The 4,838-nt window shown below is 46.4% G+C and overlaps 1 long non-coding RNA gene across 1 annotated transcript; it reads right to left on the bottom strand.

Annotated features, from left to right (window-relative positions):
• Positions 1–358: 358 nt before the first annotated feature.
• LOC107108477 lies at positions 359–2,620 on the bottom strand. The gene is made up of 3 exons (XR_001482442.1): positions 2,509–2,620; positions 2,145–2,339; positions 359–487 (listed from the first exon to the last, which is right to left on the bottom strand). It is a non-coding gene; the product is annotated as an uncharacterized LOC107108477 (long non-coding RNA).
• Positions 2,621–4,838: the final 2,218 nt, after the last annotated feature.

Here is a 4,838-nt window from a genome sequence, read left to right as displayed (position 1 = left end):
AGCGTAACTAATACCGCATAACATCTCCTCCACTTCACTGCTATAACGTGCAGGTTGGGGCTTTCCATAATTGCTTGACAACGTCTTTCTCTCTCCCCGCCTTTACTAAGAGGGTGGCGGTGGTGACGGTGAACATCCAGCCTGAAGGAGAGTTCTAGCAACATCGCCACATATACTACCCAGGGAACTTTCACAAGAACCGTGTATGCTCCATACAACACACCTTTTAGGGACACAGTTACAAGCACAGCCACAGTGATCCAATCATAGCACAGCAATCCAAATTCTATGATCCTTTGGGCATACCCACAAGATTTCATGCGAGAGGAAGACTATTTTTTTTGCCTTGCCTGTCTGCAGGAATCCGAGGAGATGTGCCAAAGAAGCCCCTCTGGGCCTGAAGGGTCGTCATCACACGCAGTGGGCCGAAGCGTTGTCCGAGAGCCCAGAATCGTATGTATTCATACTGGTCCAGATTCACAGACACCTGTAGAAAGCAAGTGAGGCCTGGAATGAAAACACAGTGGCTTTGTAAATGAAGTGCAGCTCCCTCTAAGCCCTGGCTCACATATGGGGAAGAACGAGAATGAAGAGACCTGAAGAAATAGAATGGACTGCATGTACTACTACTTCAGGCTCCAATTGGAGAATCCCATTTTGGAACATTACACCTTTGTACATTAAGAACTCCCAGCAAACAGCACAGCAAGTAAAGAGGTGCAGCAGGGCCGTGAGAACCAAAGAGGACTGTGAGGTGCTCCAGAGGGATTTGTCAAGGCTGGTCTGGTTAGCATCAATGTGGCAAATGAGGTTCAATGTGGGCAAGTGCAAAGTGAAGCACATTGGAGCCAAAAATCCTAACTATAAATATACGTTGATGGGGTCCGAACTGGCCGTAACTAACTGGGAGAGAGATCTTGGAGTCGTGGTAGATAACTCACTGAAGATGTTAACTCACTGTGCAATTGCAATAAAAAAGGTAAATGCTATGCTGGGGATAGTACCATAATGGTGCAGCCTCATTTGAAATACTGTGTACCGTTCTGGTCACACCGCAAAAAAGATATTATAGCATTGGAAAAGATGCAAAAAAGGGCAACTAAAATGATTAAGGGGATGGAACACTTTCCCTATGAAGAAAGTTTAAAGAGGTTAGGGCTCTTTAGCTTGGAGAAATGACAACTGAGGGGTGACCTGAGAGAGGTTTACAAAATGTTGCATGGGGCAGAGAAGGTAGAAAAAGATGTACTTTTCTCCCTTTCTCACAATACAAGAACCCATGGGCACTCAATGAAACTGATGAGCAGTAGGCTTAGAACAGATAAAAGGAAATACTGCTTCACCCAAAGACTAATTAACACGTGGAATTCACTGCTGCAAGAAGTGGCGGCGGCTACAAGCATAGACAGCTTCAAGAGGGGATTAGATAAATATATGGAGCAGAGGTCCATCAGTGGCTAGCCTATTAGCCACAAGGTACAGATGGAACACCATGTCTAGGGCAATGCTCCCTCTAATCTGTGGAGTCCCGTGAGCAAAAATTCTTTCTAAGCTACCGGCATCAAAGTTGTGAACAGGTGATTTGGCTACTGCATTAATTAGTTTGCTCTGGAGCCATCCTTCCTGAGCTAAGACAAAAATGTGTGAGCTGGAGGCTAAAAAACTGTGAGCTAGCTCACACTAACACAGCTTAGCGGAAATACTAAGTCTGGGGCGGTGATGCTCTGTATTCTTTGTGCTTGGGGAGCAACAGTGGGAGGGCTTCTGAGGTCTGGCTCTGCTGGTGGACCTCCTGATGGCACCTGGGTTTCTGCCACTGTGTGACACAGAGTGTTGGACTGGGTGTGCTTGGTACTAGGTTTTCATTTGCACACCGTTTTCCCCCTCTCTTCCAAGCTTGAATCCATCACTGCATTCTACTCAGGATTCTGCCACCTCATTTCAGCCTTGTTTTCCTACTACGTGCATCGACCAGGCCCAAGGGGCATCCTGTGCCCATTGGCAATGTCATCAAAACTTCAGGGGACAAAACCTCAAGAGCTCAGAGGGCCCCAGACCTACTTTCAGGAATAAATAAGTCCTTGGGCTTTATGCACGTTAAACTCAGTAGATGACAGCAAGACCCTCCCCAGCCAAGGCAGCACCTGGACTTCGTCATAAGGGTGGTTGACCGCCAGGGCATATGCCAGCGTATCCTCCGACAAGCTGTTGAAGTTGGCCTGGTCCAGCAACGGTTCCAACCTGCCCAAAACTTCCTGCTCTTTCTTTAACCGTTCGGCGTCTGTCAAAGAGGACTCTTGCAGTGTATCCCGGTCCGGGTTAATTGGTTCATAGAGTGCCTGAGGAAGGGGAGGAGGAGAACGCAGCAGGATTAACTCAATTGTTGGTTTTAATGCTGATCATAATCCTCAGTCCCCAGGTTCGGCACCCTCCCCCCTCGTTTTTGCCCACCACCACTGAATGACCAATCTGTTTGAAACCAGGGCGAGGGTGTGTGCGTGTTCTTACCTTGAGCTGCTCTAGGACAGAGTGATAGTGGTGCAGAACAGAGGAGTCCACTTGAGAGACAAATGCCAGGAAAGAGACTCTTTCTGTGTGGCTGGAGGAGTAGAACTCCTATAGAAGGAAAGAGGCAAATAAGGCAGGTGTGGGTCTGAAGCAAGGGTTCATCAAGGAACCTCTTGTGCCGTGTCGAAGTACAGCTGTTTATAAAAAGACACCATGCAACGCTCAGATGTCACTACCTCTGGAGCAGCGCATGACTGGCTTTGCCCATTGTGATCGTTCCACTGCCCCTCTTCTCAACTCTCTCCTCCTCTTTGCAGTGTTCTTCATATTAGTCATGGACTGCATTGATATTTCGATTTAGGGTTTTGTATGTGTGTCTGCTTACACACGCAAGAAATTGCAAGTAGATAAATAGGTACCACTTCAGTGGGAAGGTAACAGCGTTCCATGCGCCTTGGCGTTTGGTCATGCCGGCCACATGACCACGGAAACGTCTTCGGACAGCGCTGGCTCTTCGGCTTTGAAACGGAGATGAGCACCGCAACCCTAGAGTCGGATTCGACTGGCTTTCGAGCAAGGGAACCTTTACCTTTTACTGCTTACACATGTGCATTTGATTAAACACATGCACACCAAATATACACTTGTAAAGGAAGTGACAAGCATAGACAAGAAGATAGTTTCTGTCACTGAATATTCTTCCTCTCCCAATCAAGACTGGTTCAAGTGTGTGAATGGTGGTCTCTCATAGTCTTGCATTCTGCCACATCTGTGACTAGTCTTGCTGTCTGCTGGAGTGCTGGCCATTATTACTTGATAAGGCTCCTAGGTCTTGAGCGAGAAACACAGAGACACCCCAGCTTTCCTAGTAATTAATGTGGCTTGGAATACATATCTATCATGTTTCAGTTTTGTATCTGCTCAGACAGTACCTTAACAATTTTGTGCACATATAAATGTATTTATTCACTTATACCTCACTTTTGCCCCCAATGGGGACCCAAAGTGGCCTACAGTATACTCACCATCTCCATTTTATCCTCATGACAGCCCTGAAAGCTAAGTTAGGCTGTGTGAGGGTGTGACTAGCCCAAGGTCACCCAGCAAGCTTCCATAGGAGACCATGGATTTGAACCTGGGTCTCCCATATTCTAGGAGTCTGATGTTCAAACCACTGTACTACACTGGCTCTCTGATGAGTGCAGCTCAAATGTTTTTACACATAAAATGGTGTTTTTCCCCATAGTTTGCTGTTGTGTACTTTGTGCCTCCCACAAAGGAAGATAAACCAGGAGTATAAATGTAATGAACACAGACTTCAAGCTTCCAGTCTTTACTTTTAAGTCTCTCCACCTTTCTACTCTAGTCAAGAGCTGGGGTGGCCAATTCTGTAAGAAACAAGTCTTGGAATGAAATAAAAGCATAAGAGAACTGTTTGCTGCATACTCCGGATATTGTAAGGCAGAAGAGCTATATCTTCAACCGCATTCTTAGATATCTGCTCCCGTTGGAACAATCTTTCAGAATGCTTAAACTTTAGTTCTGTTCCAATTTTTTATGGAGCGCTTAATTCACAGAGGGCCACCAGCTACCTCTATCTGCTTGTCAGCAAAATTACTTCAGGAAGACTCAGTGTGTGGTCTCTGACCCACCTTCTGAAGGTGGGGCTCTCTGGGCTTAGAGAGCCATACTGTATTCCACCCTGTCTCTCTGATTCATAAAGCACCACTATCCTTTCTGACATGAAAGAGTCGCTCGGGATGCACTGGATGCCATCTGCCATAATCCACTCCTACATTAAAAGAAAAATATGTGTTTCCAGTCCCTACAATATATAAAACGCTGAACACGACATAATCAAAACAGATCAATAGAATCTTGAACTGCACAGTGCAATCCTGGACGGTGATTGATTCTTAATTCCCAGCCGTCCTCCCTCCCTTTGTTCTGTACAAAGTCGCCTGTCATTGTCAGCCCTCTTTAACGCCAGGGAGAGAAAAACCAGAAAATTGGGGTGGGGAGCCCAGGCAAGCCCGATCTCATCAGATCTTGGAAGCTAAGCAGGGCCGACCTTGGCAAGTAATTGAAAGGTAGACTTCCAAGGAACACCAGGGCCGGAACGCAAAGGCAGGTAATATCAAAGCCACCTCTCTGAAACGTCCTTGCCCCACTAGGGGTTCCCAGAAGTCACCATCAGGCTCGCAAGCACATACACACACACAAGCACAACCACACAAATATACAAAAAAAATTGGGGTGGGGGGAGTTTTGGGGGGAATCGTTAAAAAATAATTTAAAACAAACCATGCTGTGTCAGAATTCCAAAGGTG

The sequence above is a fragment of the Gekko japonicus genome, unplaced genomic scaffold (assembly GCF_001447785.1).
Source record: "Gekko japonicus isolate JY-2015 unplaced genomic scaffold, Gekko_japonicus_V1.1 scaffold8009, whole genome shotgun sequence".
Lineage (NCBI taxonomy): Eukaryota > Metazoa > Chordata > Lepidosauria > Squamata > Gekkonidae > Gekko > Gekko japonicus.
Note: the sequence above shows the minus strand (reverse complement) of the source record. Positions and strands in the feature narration are given on the sequence as shown.